Genomic DNA, 18,778 nt, shown 5'->3' with positions numbered 1-18,778 from the left:
GGATGATTACATATCCTACTACTATGCTTAGTAGCGTTCCAGAGGCCCAAGGTCTTCTAAAAAGCTATGAGTACCCTAAATTTTCTGTACACTAACTAACTTTAGAGTGAAGCGTTCACCACATATCTCGAGCCTTTTCTATCAAATTCACGTTACCGTTTACATCTAGCCTGTGGATTACTAGAAGAGCTTAGGAAACTGTATCAAGCATTCAGTCGGAAGATTTATCACAATCCTAAAATCATCTTACATAACAATTTATAAGGCCTAATGAATCCAGTCGTTATGGTAACAATGCACCTAGTTTAAATAAGTATAATCCTAAACTAACAGAAATTAGAAATCAACTTAGATAGAAGTTCACGTTTCTGATTATGGAATGGAGGAATGCGAGTCAAAAGTAATAACAATAAAGTAAGCATATAATCGAAGTTTATAAGCTTCTAATCAAGAATACCAAAAATCTAGCAGCTATTTGGTAATATGCGAAGAAACAACAACTTATTTGAGGAACATGATATTTAAAAATAAAATTAGAAACACCGATTACTGTAGGAAATGGAATCGATGATAAATGTATTAATAGGGTCAGCAACCACATCCCGTAGAAAACGACATTATTTAAAGAACTCTAGTTAGAAAAAACAATGTAAACTGTTTAAACTCTGTCCTAAGAGTTGAAGGACCTTCATTCAGAAGAAAGCCGAGATTTTTCGAAAATCACGAGACCGATTCCCCTTCTGACCACCACGGCAACAATTAATATAGGTATATGGAATGTTCGGACAATGTAGGAGACTGAGAGGACTGATCAAATAGCTACGGAAATGAAGAGATACAATTTGGTGGTGCTCAGAATCAATGAAATACATTAGACCCAAGCTGGACAGAAAAGGATAGATTCGGGAGAGATGCTGCTGTACTCTGGTCACGACATGGACTGAGAGAAGGGAGCGAGAATGGTGACAGGTTTGTAAACTTATGTACCTCCAACAAAATGGTTATAAGCTGCACAATATTCCCCCACAAACGCATGCACAAAGCTACATGAGTTTCACTGGATCACACTACAAAGAACTGGATCGGTCATATTTGCATCATTAAAATATTCACAAGGTCAATGGAAAACGCGAGAACCAGAAAAGGAGCTGATATAGCTTCAGATCATCACCTGGTAGTTCCGAAGATGAAACTAAAGCTAAAGAAGCACTGGACAACTAGAAAAATAGGATTACAAAGGTTTGATGCAGCCCTCCTTCGAGATACTGACAGACTCAACGAATTCAAGATAGCTCTCAATAACAGATTCCAAGCCTTACAAGATCTACTGGAAGAAGAGGAAACCACAATGGAGGACAACTGGAAAGGGATCAAAGGATCACTAACTCCAATGTGTCAGGAGGTTCTGGGACTCAAGAAGCATCATCATAAGGAATGGATTTCTATCAAGAACCTGGACAAAAATCAAGAAAGGAAGAACAAGAATACAGCAATCAACAACAGTCGAACAAGAGAAAAGAGAGAGAGAGTCAATGAAATAGTCAAAAGGATAAATTAAACTTGCGTATATTGTTTATATGTCTTAGTGTTTTACCTGAACTAAACTTGTACGTTCAGACAATGTGAAGTCGGATTCATGTAAGCTGAGATGAGCAACTAATTGTTTGACTAAACTATGCGCCACCTGAGTTGTCTAAATAAAAATAGAAAACAGAGGCAAGAAACAGACAAACAAATATAAACTAATGAATAATTTGTATTAATTTTGTTTGAAAATATTAAAGTAATTTGACAATGGCTTTCAGTATACGACTAATTGGTATCATTCGAAAAATAAGTGAAGAGAAAATAACTTCGAAAAATTAAACAGTTACTTTTTATGGTTTGTCCGAAAATCCTCATTTTATGAAAACAGAGAAATATAAATGTTCATTAGGTTCTGCATCTATAAATTTAAACTTATGTTCCAAAAGGATAGCCAATTTTAAGGCAACCACATATTTGTGAGAATTACAGCGAACGAATATAGGATTGTTGGTAAAATAAAATAAAATCCCTAGTGTTGAAATGTCCATCATTCAATACTAACTAAAACAAGTTTATGGGTCAATTGAATTTGTGAAATTAACAATTAGAATAAATATGGATAACATGAGGTTAGAGAAACAGTAATGTAATAACAAACCAAACTAAATGTTTGGTGAAAGATTTTATAATGTATAGTGATAAGAATTCAGTAAGGAATAGTAAGATAAAGTGAGTGCTAGTTAGCTTCACGTATTTACAAGACTTAAGTACAAAAATTATTCAAGTTAACATTGCATGATAGCCGTCCCAACAATAACAACTTCAGTTTATTTTAGTAAACATCTTAAGTCCCCATCTTGTTACTTTTACGATGGTAGAATGCGCCTTAAAGTTGATGATCCCTTATGAGCTTGATGAAAACATGTAAATAAGACTAATCTTCAACATCAATATTTCACTGAGCTCACAGAAAAATAATGAATAAGTTGGTATTACATGAAAATGACGATTATTAGTGATAAATCATGAACCAATCAATGTTAGACTACCATTTGAAACCTGGAAGCGTACAGGATCATGGATGAGCATTGATTAGGAGTCTCATACTTGAATTAAACGGCCGTCCAGCGCTACCAGGTTTTCCATAATGGTTTAACATTGACCAGTTCATGATCTCAGTTAAAACTCAGACGATCTTATACTGATAATAATAAATCAAGTGATGAAAAAAGTACACATATTTAATATGCCAAATGAAAACATATATAGTATTGTAGAAGCCTATAAGCGAAAATTTCACTCAATTATTCACTATCTTAAACTTTTAAAAAAGGAAGCCAATTATAACATGTAGGAAGAATATGTAAATGACTAACTACAATTACCATAACAACCTTCGCCACGATGAGATCCGAAGAAAAAAACATGAGTAGAATGGTAGTAATATGAAGACAATAAAAAACAATCGGATAATCAATCTTCAAACATATCACCTATGATCAGATCAATATCAAAGTAGAATGTCAAAATCATTTAGTATATGATTGAGTCTTGAACTGGGAATAGCTTGATGGATTGTTGAAATTATTTAAATTTCAGTATATTTTCATCATTTACACTTAAACAGTAAACATGGCTAATCGTGTATTAAACCAGTGAACAACTTAAACTGTTTCAGTAGCATAAGAGATACAAAATAATGCAGACGTGAAAAGAATCAAGTGGATTTTGATTGGCTGGAAAGATGATATTTCCATCTTATTAGTTAACCTTACTCCGAATAATCCCGATCGAATGAACACAGACATACATAATTGTAGTGTATTAGCTAATTAGTTTACTGTGAATGGGATAAAATCTAATGTATTGGTTTGATGTCAGTGAAACCTATGTTATTATTACTATGTTCTCATTTTATGCAATCGATCATCACATGGACAATAAGTAAATGGGAACTAAAATCAAATTGTTTCATAAAGGAGAGTAGGCAATTCAGTTTATCATTTCATAGTTTAATTTTCAATTTTATCTTATGTATTTTGGAGAAAAACGATAAGTGGAAAAGATATTACCTTCTGAAACTTGATAAATGTTCACTAAACTCATTGTTCATATAGTCAACTTTTAGAAATAAAATAGATGCCAATCCACCCTTCTTTCTTCATATGAATTTAGTAAATAACTTATAATATGTAGTCAAGAGTTTCAGTAAAAATCACATTTACATCGATTAAATATACACTGAGAAATTTTTTTACATAACAGAAAAGGAAGAAATATAGATTTGCTCTCTCACTCCCCGTAAATTTACACATATTTCGTTTATTGCAATTCGTTGTTTTTTCTACCACTAAACTGCATGAGTTCACTTTATCTACTTCAGTCTGGATAACTGAATATTATATCATTAGCTCTCATACAGTGCGTCTCATAATCGAGTATACTGACTTGTGTTTGATAAATAAATTACACTAATATTTATGGAAATATGAGAAAATAATCAACTGATTTGATACTCGTGAGTAAATAGATCACAGTAGGAAAATTGTTGAAAACTAAGGAGAACATGACAACCTTTTCCCCCTAGTTTGTCACTCCTTAGCTATCCACACCTACAACCCAACATAAGATGGAGGCCATGATCTTCGTTTACCACGGCGAATAATGACATTTGTAGTGTATTAAAGAATACGAAACCAGGACGAAACAGATTTTCCTGTCCGTATGACGTCAGTGAGTCGTAAGTAAATGTATGCCAGATAACATAGTTACGTAATAAATATTTTCCTTCCAGTAAAAATTAATTGTATCGGTAATCTAAGCAGTGAATTCATATTTAAATTTACTTTAGTCATCACTATACACATACAAGCATGCTTGAAACAATTCTTGTTTATTTAAAACTGAATAGTAATAACAGTAGTGTGATTATACTGATAATTTAAACTTTAATATTTTGCAGCGATAGAATTATAGAAAAAATGAACAGGTTTCACAACTTATCAATCAGTAATGATTATTGGAAGCTTGAGGCTCGTGTTAAGTGAACCTTTTTTTTAATTTTTTGGAATTATCGGCAATGCTTTGACAGATAGATAGTGTAAGCCAATTTTATAATTCATATGAATACCTTTGAATAGTTCAACTTTAAAAGTCAATCAATACGCAAGGTACACAATACTGTCACTTACTTTAATTACTATAAGCTTAACTTTTTTAAGTGATGATGAACTAATGTATCAAGTAAAACAAACACATAATGAATCCAGAGACCTTCGAACCCTCCCCCCTTAATTCGATCCACGAGACCAGGTAGTGATAATCTCTTATGATGTAGCTCGAAGACGAAAACATTAATCTACATATGGTAAATTAGTTACATTGGCTAATCAATATGAAAGGGTAGGATAATGACTAAGTGTATCTGGGCCACTATTACTGATTTTTTAAAGGGAACGTAACTCAATATCAACCTTATTCTCAGTGGTTCGTCAACTAATGTTAATACAAGAAAAAATTGTTAAAAACCACCATAAAACCGCTTGAATATGTGAATGACCTCAATTATTTTTATAATTAATTGAACAGAAGAACACATGCCGATACAAATGCATATATATATAGACATCTGAGAATTCGTGAGATGATAACAAACAAGAAGACAAATGATAGAAGAGAAATGAAAAATAAGGTATCATCCGATTATAAAATGAACATATTCTATAAATTTCTTGATATTGATTGGAATAGAGTCAAAAGAAATGAACGAAAGGTATCGATTCTGAAAAGTATTCTGATAGAAACAAATATGACTGATAAAGCAAAAGTGTTCTATATGAAAGATAATCAATTATAAGCACATACAATAGAGATTATAACGGTAGCCTGATACCTAAAGAACTTGATTTTTAACTAATTGTTCATAGGTTCAATCAAACCTCATTCCATCAATTTCAGTTGAGAAAATCGAGCGGTATCATTAGCCCCCACAGAAATATAATAAGTCAAAGCCGAGTACATAGTATAGACCTGTACTTGGTGATAAATATCAAATTATTTAAAACCATGAAAGAAAACATTTTTCGAACGCTAAGATGCGTCGTCTCCTTATATCAAATCACATGAAAAGTCAATTAAGAACACTATACGATCATGTTATGAAAATGAGTGATGAACGTATTAAATGTTCACTTCTTTCTAAGTTCTACGTAACACGTAAATCGATGCGATTTCATGTTAGTTTATTTTGTTTACATTAGGGTTAAACAAATAGCCTCATCAATTCATTAAACAATAGGCGAGCCAATGAAGTAAGAATGCTAAAATGAGTGAAGATTTATACTGTTGAATTTCTCATATAGTTGTCACATAATTTCATCTCGCTATACTTCGACGAATTTACTCATAAAACTTTTGTACATTATAAATTTCCGATAAAAACAGTTATGGTTATGAGGAAAATTCAGTAAAAAACCTTTCGTGTGAATCTATTATCACTCAGATAAATGATATTCAGATGGAAAACCGATAATAAGCCAAGAAAAACTAATAAAAATTACAGAACAAGGAGTTTTACGTATGTCATTACTTCTGAGGTGAGATACTTTCGATTTATATGGACTCTGTGATCATTAACTGAAAATTGGCTTCTAAATCATAAAGTTATTATTGACTTGGCCTTATAGTTTAGTTACACCTGATTAGTTTATGAAGCGGTGTTTAAGATCAAACTCTTCGTCTAATTCGGTTTGGAAATCCACGCTAATAAAACCAGTTCCCGACCTTCCTCAATGAAAGTACGTTTTTGTCCACTCAACATCAAGTTACGCTTACTTAATGAATCCTAGTAATATTATTTTCTGATTCATTTGCACAATATATAAATACATATATAATCTAACAGGCGCAGTATACGTTAAGGAGGGGTTCGTTCCAGGAATCATACGTCTGAAAGCGCTTTCATCAAATAATTCGCTTCTTGACAGAATCCCACTCATAAAATGTTAAAGGTTACAAATAGAAATTCAACCAGTGTCTCATAGTTGACTACGTAATTAACACCGATCTATTGTAATAATCGAATCTATGTAATAATAATGATAATAATAATAACGATAATAATAATAATAATAATAATGTATTATCCTGTTTAATCGTAACAGTAGCACTGATGAGATCATTTTAATCATTAAATTTAAATAGAAACGGAAAAGAAACCTGATGATGATGACGATGATTATAATAATAATACATGGCTCGACAAAATAACCCAGCTGGTAAAATGAATAACCAGTCCTAGTGATGGTTATGACGATTCGACAAGATAAACTTAAATACAACGAAATTCTGCCCAAACAGTCAAAAATTATCATGGGAATTTTTCGCAACTAGAACAGAAAGATACAGTTCTTCTTGAAAAAAAATGTGTGCATTAAAGGTTAACACTGTAAGGTGTTTAGACATGGAAAATAAAATGATGAAAGACTAAATAAGCAGATGAATTTGAGGCATGTCAAAGAGATGAATTCTTAGGGCCTTAAACATTTTTAAACACTCACAGATATTGATTTCTGATGTTTGAACAGATTAATCCACGAGAACTTACAGCTTTCTGCATAATTAAGACCAATAGGTAATGATTTTATAAATTGATGTTATATCTTGATTGATCTATAAGTTTAACCATCTCCATTTCAATTGACACGAAAATAACTGAATAAACAGTGGTTTACATTGTGTAACACCATCAGAGTCGATAAAATTTTAAAACTTAGGTCCAAGATTTCATGCCGATCGCTTCCAATCATCTGACATCAAAACAATGTGCATACAACGTTGAGTTACTCATAATTAGCAGACACAATATAGAGTTATATTGTACAATAACCCTTTGACAGTCATTCGAGTATATGAGGTACCACAGACAGTGTATGCTGAGAAAGATCACTCACATTTTGTATTAAATTATGATATTTTACTAATAACAATCTGAAAAAATGACAACGACAACAATAACCTCTACAAATCCAAAATTGTTTTTTATCACATGGCAATGTCAGTTGACCACTTACTGAAAAATTGAAGAACGACAAAACTTTTGACATTTCGAATAAATCATTTACCAAGTACATGTTTAAGTACTCGGCTTTAAAGCCAAACCTTTTGCGAGAAGGCTAATAACACCATCCAGACGGTCCAAACCCAAGTAGGTGTTGATGACATGTGGCTGGAGGTAATCGGCAGGAAACCTTAGACCTAGGGATTCTTAATGGTTGGTACTCGTTAGCAAGATATACCTGTAATTGTCAGAGAACTGATGCTTTCTAAAAGGATTCGAACCCATTTCCCTCAGTTTTACTGCTTGAAACGTTACCACTGAATTATTCGGGCTGCACCTAAACGCCAAAAAGGTGCTGCAGAGTTCAAATTTGCAACCTAATGGTTGAAAGTCGCTAGATATTAATACATAAACACACAAAACCTCTACAAATGACGTTATTAAGACGAAATAAAATGATAGATTACGTTTTGGTGTTCATTCAGTATAACATGAAGTATTCATTATGTATTAATTCATCTCCACCACTTTAGATAAGTATAGTATTTATTGACTGATTACCAAGCAGCACTAAAAAATATATATCTAAATGCGTATTTAATTAAAGCTATTGTCGTGTTTCTGAAGTGTAAATAAGATTTCCATTAATCATCCATTTTTGTCTTCTTGCTTGAATTGTGAAAAAAAATCACTTTCCCCTAATGCCAGTATCAGTTTTCTCAGTTATAACAGAAACGTGCAAATCAGCACTGGCTTTAACTTGACTTTCACTATTCAATTAAGTGTCACCAGCCTAATGACCCAGTCACAGGTGGAATTACATTTCATTAATTTTAAAATGTTTCTTTGATGGAATGAGTTATTACCAAATATGTACATATTTTTTTACTACTGGAAAAAAAAACATGTACATCTTCTTATTATTGCAAAGGGCGATGATGAATGAACACTGTGAACGAGCCGAGAAATAACACTAAAAATTAATTTTCCATATTTGTTAGTTTTGAATATTGTAGGCGTAAGTATTTTCAATATTTACTCAAATTGTATACATATATAGATGTATATATTTGCCGATCTGTTATGAAAGAAATAATAACAATCAATTCAGCGTCAACTTGAAATCAAATAAAAACCGAAATAACTTTTTTAACACTCAAAGAAACTGAAAATCATCAAAATATAGGAAATGCTTTATCACCAGCCGACAACAATTTAAAAACAGTCGAAATGAATCAAGGGCAAAGCATCTGCTTTGGAATAGATGAAGACACCTTGACAGTCCTTATCCATGGTCTTACACTGGACCAGAACAAGGATACTTATATCTTGCAGCGAGCACGATACGATTGATCTGTGAAGCTGTGACTTTTGGAGCCAATTAAGTCAAGAGTGAATAATTTACACTGATGAATCTGAATAAGGATAGCACTTTATCACAAATCGGCTAGAGTTTGGGAATGTTAGTATTAAATTCTGATCAAGCTTGTTGAGACACTGAAATGGCTTCGACTCAGTCTTAGATTTGAGTGATTACTGGCTGCATGTCCAAACCAGAGTGAAAACATCATTTAACTGTGTTGCCTAGGTTTGAACAGCTCTGGAGATAGTGTCAATTTACGATAAAAATAAACTTTAAAATATAAAGTCATCAAAGAAAAACTACTTAAATTAATTTGTTTATTACCTTGAGTGAATCCAAAAGATATTGAAATATGAGTAAAGGAAAATCACAAGGATCCCACAATTTATGATTATCTAAATGCCTACAAAAAATATTTAAAAACAACAATCATCGGTACATAGATTCGTTTACTTTCAATAAAAAAGTGTTTTAGCATGAATTTCATTCGAAGATAGTAATTTATTAAATACTGACATAATTCTTGACCTGTCAGTAACTAAACTGTGTTAAATAAATGGATATTCACCAAACCTAAAAACGAACTCCAATCAAATCGATAGCAAAAAACGTCAACTAATGAATAATGGACCAATTTTATATAATTATAGAATCAAACATACAAATACACGGCGAAGATCCACTTAGATGATGCATTGATTTAGTGATCATGTAATCAAAATTAGTCATGAAATTCATCAAATAGTCAATAAAGATTATACGAATAATCGGTGAGAAGTGTCCCTAGAAATAAACGTTAGCATTTCATAGTTTTCAATCTTAGAATTCAAATCAGGGTATTGGCAGGTTGAGGTACACCCAGAGGACAGAGCAAAGACGGCACTTTTTATTCCGACTGGGTTATACGAATTTCAAACAATACTCTTCGGACTAACTACTGCCCCTGCAACCTTTCAAACACTCATGCAATTAATCCTGAAAGATTTAGTTTCGAAGGTGTGCGTGGTTTATCTAGATGATATTGTTGTTTCCAGCAACAACGTCGAGGGACATATTCACCGTATTCAGCTAGTGTTACAGTGACTCAGTGATGTTAGTTTAAAGGCTCATCCTAGTAAATGCAACCTACTGCTTAAGGAATTAACCTTTTCGGATCCCCTGATCGAAGGTTGGAAACCACAAGGCGCCCACCAGCCCCTCCAAGGATTAGAAAATTAAGCGAAGGCGCTTGCAAAATGTTATTATTCCCAGCATATGACTATTGTTAATTTTATTCGATTCTTTTCTAAATGAATCCGAGACGAACAACTCGATATAATAGGGGCTTTTCTCAGGATTTCGGCCTGTTTTTAATGCCCGTCCTATATAAAGCCAAGATATGGCTATTAGTGGGTCCAGAATTGCGTGGAAACGAAAACTTATGTTGTTTTTTGTAAAATATAATTTTTTTAATAAGTGAATATGCCAAACACGTCAAGGTGATTTAGTTGACAGTCAGCGACTTAATAATGTCTTTGTTTTGGTGTCATTATTAGCATTTTCTCGACAGAAACGCATAACTTAATTCACTTTGAATAGGATTGTACAGCTTTGGCAAATGATATAGCCGAAAAGAAAATTTTCTTCGATGAACAAACCATCGTATTGATGGTCTGTATAGACATAACAGTCCGATAATTGCGAAAGATACATGATTTTTGAATTACTAAACCTCAAAATATTTGTATGACTAGTTGTGCTTTCCATCTAAGATTATTTACATGGCGAGCCGAAGCTTTTTCATACTTATATGTCCGGTTGGCCACAAATACCTATTTAATTTATGTATGCATGGTTTGTATCAATTTTAGCTGTCGAACATGACAGAAATATTAGTGATCATATTATATTACAGACTTGATCGCTACCTGGATTAAATATCACAATTTAATCAAAAAAAGGTGACAAAAGGGAGCCCTACATCTCGTTTAAACGTTAATCAGATAAAATTATTCAGGATTATTAGTATAAACATATATATGGGTGAGGGTAAAAAGTCATCCAACAACATAACAAGATTCATTGGAACAAGTCTTCTAAGTAATTCAATCAATAAATATATAATACAATGAACTAGGACGTTATATATCCCCAGATCGTCCTTAATTGTCAGCCTGAGACATCTTGATAGATGTAGACAACTTGTTTGGGGCTCAAACGATTACTGAAGTCGGTTGCAATGCTCTAGATGCATTCACTCCTTATCCACCCTCAGAATTTAAGTTCCAAAATTACTTTATCCTTTCAATTTTGTAAATCGATTCTTTCTTCTCACTTGTTATTCTCTGTGCCTAGTCTTTGTCTACAACTTCTATTACTCTGGAATTTGTTTAGAAAATTTTTTATCTCACTTTGTTGATTTAGCGTGTCAAATTAAACAAATGTACATATGTAGCAAGTTGTATGCTGCTTATAACTGAATAACTGGCCACACCCTTTAGATTAATTGACTTGTTTTCTACTTGCCTGAAACTTAATTTTACCTTTTTTCTGTAATACCTTTTTAACTGCGACCTGGATGAATAGTACTTCTATCGTTTTCGAACTCTTTGTCTATTGTGCCATTTAGTTGTCTAAGATTTTTAAAAAATTTTGTGTGCATGTTACTACATAAAAGCTATATCTCCGACTTTCAAACACACGCGGCTTTACTAAGTAGGGAAAAACTAGCTGCAAAAGTTATTTAAATATACAAAGCCAAATAATCATCTTGTTATTTATTCATATAGAAGAAACACAAACTTACGTTAAAATAGATGTTACCACAGGTTTGATATTTGTATAAGAAGCTTGTCTAACAATATCTTCGAACACATATACAGCTTCTTGTGAAGGATCACATTGCGATTCATTTGAATTGGAATCTAGTTCAAACCTTGGGAACAAGAATTTTCCAGGAGAAAAAACAGATTAAATTAAAACCTCATTTATAATAGTGACTAATATCATTTAAAAGTATTGCAATATAACCTGTGATATAATCATGGATTATGATATATATATATATATATATATACCCCTAAATGCCCTGGTACAGCCGAAAGTGGGAAGAGTTCGCTCTCCCTCTCTGAATGCTCTCACATGGTCACGTGTATAAAGCCACTGACAGGGAAGTCCCACTCATTCCCTTCTCGTGGTGTGGGTGTTGTTTACGAAATTGAGAGGACGAAAAGTGGATGTCCGGCACTTTAACCGGGTTGGTGGATATGGAGCATCCAACTAGGGGAGTTACAAAACCCTGATTCAAACCAATGGTGCACATGGGCTCCAGGATCCTGAAGGAACAAATGGTTTATGAACCAATCGTTGGTCCCTGGCTAACATGGGATTGTATCTCCTTACGTTGCTCCACTGCCTTGTTGATTAGACCTTTAGGTCGAAGGCTCGGAGTGTGACCCATTAAGGAAACCACCTGCTTCGGTTTGGGCACCCAGGCAGAAAAATGAAAACGTAGGCTAATACTGCATTTAATATGAGCAGTCTGTCACTAACAACGTAGAACCTCGTACGTACGTACATCAGTTCGAGTTGCCACACCACCTTAGCACAGAGATGCAGTGGTCGATTCAAATCCCGTAGTTCTAGATGTAGTAAAATTATAAGCAATGATCGGAAAGATTAGGGTTTGAAGATGTTATTCAAGGAGTATAATCCAGTGAAATAAATTTGGAAAAAGAAAGAAGAAAGGGACATGAAGAATTCAGAAGATTAGAATTTGGGAGAACACAAAGAGTGGATGCTCCTGCGCCATTGCAAACGATTTTGAGCCATGTTATTCAGGGTCTCTAACCATCGGTTGCTATCATCTCGCTGTCCCCAACCAGGTAGTCTACACCTACCGACTTGACTCAGACCACTTGTCAGTGACTTCATGGACTTGTGCCATGTTTTGGTCTGGCCGCCCCTAACTTTCTTCCAATCTACTCCGATACAACAAAACATCGCACATCGAGGCAGTCGGTCGTTGGGCACACGTAACACGTGTCTCAGCCATCTCAACTGATGAAGTTTCACCACTTCATCAATTGATTTGCCATCCTTACCTAGTACCCGTATCCTAACAACTGCATTACTTACTCGTAGCAATGCTTCGAATGCACCTATGATCGAATACTAGTAACCTGCGAATATCCTCTACTCTTATCGGCCATGTTTCACTGCCATAAAGTAGGACGGAATGAACTGCTGTGCAGTAAACCCTTCCTTTGGTTGATAGACGGATATCTCGCCTACGCCATAAATGACGCAAGTTGGTAAAAGCTAGTCGAGCCTTCTCTATCCGTGCTGAGATTTCGTCACACACCAGACCACAAGGGCTGATGAGACTTCCAAGATAAGTGAAGCGATCGACACGCTCAATTACTTCACTTCCTATCATTAGTTCGGGTGTCAATGCAACCCAATCCTGAAGCAACATTTTGCATTTCGAGAGGGAGAATCACATGCCGAACATGCTTGCATTGTTGCTTAGAGTGGTCAGAAGACTCGGTATTTTGTCAGCGTCTTCGCCAAATAAAACTATGTCATCGGCATATTCCAAGTCAACAAGTGAATCTCCCGGTAGAAGTTCAACCTCTGGAAATTTAGACGAGGCAAGTGTTATCTCTAAAAGCACGTCAATGACAAAAATGAACAAGAATGGAGAGTGGACAGCCCTGACGAACACCACTTGAGGTAATCAATTCTGATGACAGTTCGCCATAAGCCCTCACTCGATCAGTTGTGTTCGAGTAGAGAGCCTGTATAAGGTTAATGTACTTCTTTGGTACTCCTTTCAGTGACAAACACTGCCATAGAACCTCACGATCAACAGAGTCGAATGCCGCCTTAAGGTCGAGAAATACTACGATTGTGGGGCGTCTGAATGTGTGTCTGTGTTCTAGAACCTGACGTAGTGTGAACATGTGGTCTATACAACCACGTCCAGGTCGAAAACCAGCCTGATTTTCTCTAGTCTTTTCTTCACGAGCTTTGATTAGGCGTCGAAGTATTATTGAAGCTAATATTTTAGACACTATATTTGTCAAACTGATTCCTCTGTGATTGTCACAAGAGGACTTTTGTCCTTTTTTATAGACTGGCACAATCAGTGATTGAGATGAGTCAGATGGGATTACGTCCAGTCCCCAAATTCTACCCAAGACCTCAGTCAATCTCACTGCTAATACTGGATCACCATCCTTAAAAATCTCAGGGGTGAACCTGTCAGGGCCTGCTGCTCTCCCTCACTTCAGATTTCCTATGGCTTTTTCAACTTCGTGAAGAGACGGAGGACCTACATTAACTTGCCATTCAGGTCGACTGGAGATCTTGGGAAACCGAAGTGTGGTTGAAGGCCAGTTGAACTGAATCCTAACGTGTTCTGCCCATTGATCCAATCTCCTGGATTGAGAACGCATAATATGTTCATCTTTCTCTGAGAGTGTTTCGCTAACAGTCGGTTTCCTAATACCGGTTTCCTTAACAAGTCTGAACAATTGTCTGCTGTTACCTGATGCCGCTGCCTTTTCCATCTCTCTTGCTTTCGCTACCCACCACTGTTCACGATCATTGCGTAGTCTTCCTGTCAGCTTGCGCATGGGCTGACTCAGCTCTTCGTTATGTTCAGAGCCATATGAAATGGGTTTTTGAACATCTATCAGTGCAGTAGATGCTGCTGAAATCCAGTGTTTCTCCCTAGCCTTATGGTTTACCTTACTAGCAGATATCACTGCTGTTTCCACAGCTTTTCGGATATCATCCCATGCTGCCTCGGGGTGGGCATCACATACATGGCTGCCTAACTGTTTTTCTAGTTGTTCCTGAAATATACTCTTAGCTTGACTATCATTAAGTAGGGCCCTAAGAGGTTTCCTTGCAGCGTCTTTCCTACGTCCAGTAAGACGCAGGCAAATACGCGCTCGTACTAGAGCATGATCTAAATCTAAGCATGTGCTCCAGAATGAGCGACAATCTTCTATCGAGCTCCTCTATCGGTGGCTGATAGCGATGTGATCTATTTGGGTCCAACGTTGGGACGACTTAGGGGGTCGCCATGTCAAAAGATGTTTTTCCTTATGCTTAAAGTTAGTATTTGCAAGGAACAGGCGGTTATCTGAGCATAGCTGAAACAGACGGTCGCCATTATCTGTTCTTTGAGCCACGATGCTATAGGATCCACCCAGGTGTCTTTCCCTATCGCTTAGTTTACCTACATGAGCATTAAGGTCACCAGACACTATTAGTACATCCGAGCGCCTAGCTTTTCGGAGAAGGTCGGAGAGCTTTCTGTAAAACTCATCTTTTACATCATATGTACTGCAGTCAGTAGGAGAATAGGCAGAGACGACGAAGAAGCAACGACGAGTGTCCCTATCTTTTCGGATCCTTACTGTTCCGTTCAGTCGGACAGCGCACAAACGACTGTCTGCTGGGATCCACACTGAGAGAGCTAGCTCTGCCCTAGGACTCGATGCTATACCTACGCCGGCAAGGCCACGGGAAGCAGAATCAGAGCTTCCAGATACACGAAGTGTGAACCGAGTCGGTTCTTTATTTTGGCATGGTGTCACTACTCGAATCCTGTATGCGCGTTTCGGAGACGCAGCACACATCGATGACGCAGGGTTCTAAAGTCTTAGCTAAGGAAGCCTGCTGTCCTATTTGGCACAGTGTTCGGACGTTAAAAGCTCCTACGTGTAGTTTAGGGCGTGGTTTCAGGAGACCAGGAATAGCGTTCCGCGTACTCGAATCGTTTGCCCTAGCGGTGCGAGGTGATAAAGATACGTGAGGAGGGTTAGTCATGGAGATAAGAGAGGTATTAGGTGTAGGAAGGATTTGAATGTGACCAACTTGGTCCCGTGTGCTGTTACGGATATGAGGTCTGATATCACTTCCCGGCTGCCCACACCATGGAAGGGTATTTCTTGAGGAACCTGAAAAGGAAATTGTATTAGTGTTGGTCTTAACGACCTAAGAGCGTGACCGCAGAGCCCAAGGGACAACTGCTTGAGGCCGGTTGCGCACGGCCTTTTCGTGGGAGGTTTTTGACGTGTTAGCTCCGTTCTTCAAAGGGCCTTACTGCAGGAAACGGAAATCCGTGAGGTAAGGTGAGGTGTGACAATTTTAGGGTCGACCTTTTCTAACCCCACCCCTCCTTGTGGGAAGGCAGCGTCGCTGCAGATGCTGGTTGTCTGAGGGAAACACCTTACTGCTGTCACATCCCTCTACAGTCAGCAGTACGACTTCGCCCTCAGACCTTGAGTTGCTGCTTTTAGTCTTACCGTTCTTCAATCGACCTGCCTGGCGCGGTAGAGCCTACAGGAACATATGTTCCAGCCAATATAGCTCGGTTGGGTCATCACGATAGGCAAGCCCGACCACCGCAGCTTCGGTCGGGCATTAAGATTAAGTATTGAAATGAATAACCGGAAATCGAAAAATCGTGTTTGATAAACTGTTTCATGAAAAGTCAATAGACAGTCAAGCTCTTAAATTTTAAATTGTAATCAGACAATTTGCTTTGATATCTTACTTATCACACATATTGAATAGGAGTGGAAGTACGATTTTGTCCATATTCGACTCGTGAACTTCCAGTATCAGTTGATCACTGACCATTTTACGAACAACACCTTGGATTCCTTGTATACCTGCCACTCTGACACTGGAAGCACTTGAGAAAATTAATGGGGACCTACGCATTACGCTCTTGTGGGTTGAGAAAAGATGCGTGAGCCATAGCAGCAAAATGGTCAAGAATCTCATTACATTCCTTGTGATAGTTGGGAGAATCATCGTCTATCTTAGAAAACTCTACAAACTTCACCCAAATTAACCAAAAAAGGATTGGTGACTTGCCGACTTTGACGCCATTATTTGTAGGTCCATGCGATTAGTCTCCAGAAGTAGTTGAATCATTTTCAAAAAACTAATAGCCAGAACTAGTCTGTGACCATGACAAACTTGGATTAGTTTGTCAATAGCTTTGACGGATATCGATATATTTCTTGGGGAAATAAACATCAAACAAGCTTACTGATCATAACGCCTACTGAGATCCTGTGAGAGTCTCAGGTGCAAGTACTTGGCAATTCGATCCAGCTTATCAGGCTGGTGTAAGCAATAATGTATGAGTTTATTATGGTTATTAGTATCCTAAAAATTCGCGACATACAAAAATAACATTTCAAGCAAACCTGAGGGCTGCCAGAATACAAATTATCAACCATTTTCATCCATTTCGGTCTGCATGGCCCACACTTAAAACACGTTGATCGTACACCTAGTAGATCCCTTGAATTAAAGGCAAAATAATACAGAAACCTTACATAACATTCCAAATCACTGCAACGCATCAATTCATAAAAGTCACACACTGAATCACAACGTTTGAACAATAAAACAGTTTGACAAATGAAATATGGAAAAGACTAATAGCATAGTAGTACGAATCCTCAGTATTCGTACTTCCTTCACAATTGTTTTTCGATGGTTTCAGTTACTGACACATGAAGACACCATACTCTGCTGTATGTATCAAACGCCTATGGTTCAGTACCACCATTTTTAGGTTTGTGGTAACCTTACAACAACTTAAAAGACAACGAAAATTTCTCAAAACCTTTCTGTTCACCTAAAAAGTACATGTGCTTGGTTCAGCAACGATAGAGAGTCATAAGGAAGAATAATCCGGATTAAGATGTCTGAAAATTTACGGAGGCTTCAACTTTGCTGAACTTATTCAAGGTGGAAAATTGGACAAACCTCTCAGCCACAACGTTTCATCTCAAACTGTCAAATCCAGGCTGGAACCGATCTGTCTGACTAGGTAAATAATGCATGACTTACCTCATCTATGTGTTCGAGCAAACGTCAAGATGATCTCATAATGATTTTTCGGGCCTGGAGCAAATAAATTAGTAAGGGAATGGGTATGATCTTATATGAACTATAAAAAACCTAAAGTGGCCGGACATTTACGTTTTTTGAGGCCTTTACCAAGTTTTTGATAGTAGAACATTGACATATATCAAGGTCCCTTTCCACATAGGCTTATTTCAACCAAACTGCTTTATGACGTCATTCGACCACCTTATCCAGACTATAGGGTCTATGAAATAACACTAAGCTACACCCAACTTAGTCTGCTAAGCTGAACGCATTACAATCACGAAAAACTGGTTGCATGGACGGTAAAGCTAATGATGACTAACACTTATTATTCGGTCTCTCGAATGGGGTGATACTTTTGGTAGCCTTGATGCCTACGTTCATTCTATTCTTTCGCCTACCTGTGAATTCAGTGTTGGCAAGAAAGCTTTTATTCGGTCTCTAGGTTTACTACATAGCACGTAGCCAGGTCATGGGTTTAGAGGACTGAGCCAAACAGGAGTTGTTTTAGTGGTATCGGTTCCTAACCACATGATCTTTGAAGCCGAGCATATAATTAATAATTTACATTCACCAGGTAACACTTAAAGAAAGTCAAAAATGGTGGACGCGGGAACAATTGATCGGTGTAGCATGGCTCAGGCTTGCAGGCGTCGCCAAATGTGTAACTGATCCCTGATTATATTAAGATATATAATCTTATCCCCAAAAGTACTAAACATCGTATTGCTGACTCACGACACGATGAGTCTGAATAAACAGTGATGTGGTTTCAACGTAAGATCTTATGGAATAGGTAGTCACGTCATGACAAATCTACAATTTTGGGACTGTGTATGAATATGGTGACAAAGATAAATGTAGCAATACTGAATTAGGTTAAATCCTACATCGGTGAAACCGACTGAAAGGACTTAACC

The 18,778-nt window shown here is 36.5% G+C and overlaps 1 protein-coding gene across 2 annotated transcripts in view; it reads right to left on the bottom strand.

Moving 5' to 3' along the window:
- The window catches only part of EFR3A_1 (membrane anchoring protein efr3a), a 63,974-nt gene extending 46,618 nt beyond the window's left edge, over nucleotides 1-17,356 (bottom strand). The window contains exons 1-10 of one of the 2 annotated variants that reach the window (XM_051211522.1): nucleotides 17,297-17,356; nucleotides 17,165-17,250; nucleotides 17,005-17,123; nucleotides 16,827-16,974; nucleotides 16,667-16,788; nucleotides 16,501-16,632; nucleotides 11,734-11,862; nucleotides 9,273-9,351; nucleotides 7,133-7,334; nucleotides 1,595-1,693 (exon numbers count right to left, since the gene is read on the bottom strand). The gene's annotated coding sequence lies outside the window, so the exon portion shown is untranslated. Of the gene's footprint in view, nucleotides 1-1,594; nucleotides 6,598-7,132; nucleotides 7,335-9,272; nucleotides 9,352-11,733; nucleotides 11,863-16,500; nucleotides 16,633-16,666; nucleotides 16,789-16,826; nucleotides 16,975-17,004; nucleotides 17,124-17,164; nucleotides 17,251-17,296 lie in introns of those variants that run through there. The other variant, XM_051211523.1, reaches the window with a different exon arrangement.
- Nucleotides 17,357-18,778: the final 1,422 nt, after the last annotated feature.

The sequence above is a fragment of the Schistosoma haematobium genome, chromosome ZW (genome assembly GCF_000699445.3).
Source record: "Schistosoma haematobium chromosome ZW, whole genome shotgun sequence".
Lineage (NCBI taxonomy): Eukaryota > Metazoa > Platyhelminthes > Trematoda > Strigeidida > Schistosomatidae > Schistosoma > Schistosoma haematobium.
Note: the sequence above shows the minus strand (reverse complement) of the source record. Positions and strands in the feature narration are given on the sequence as shown.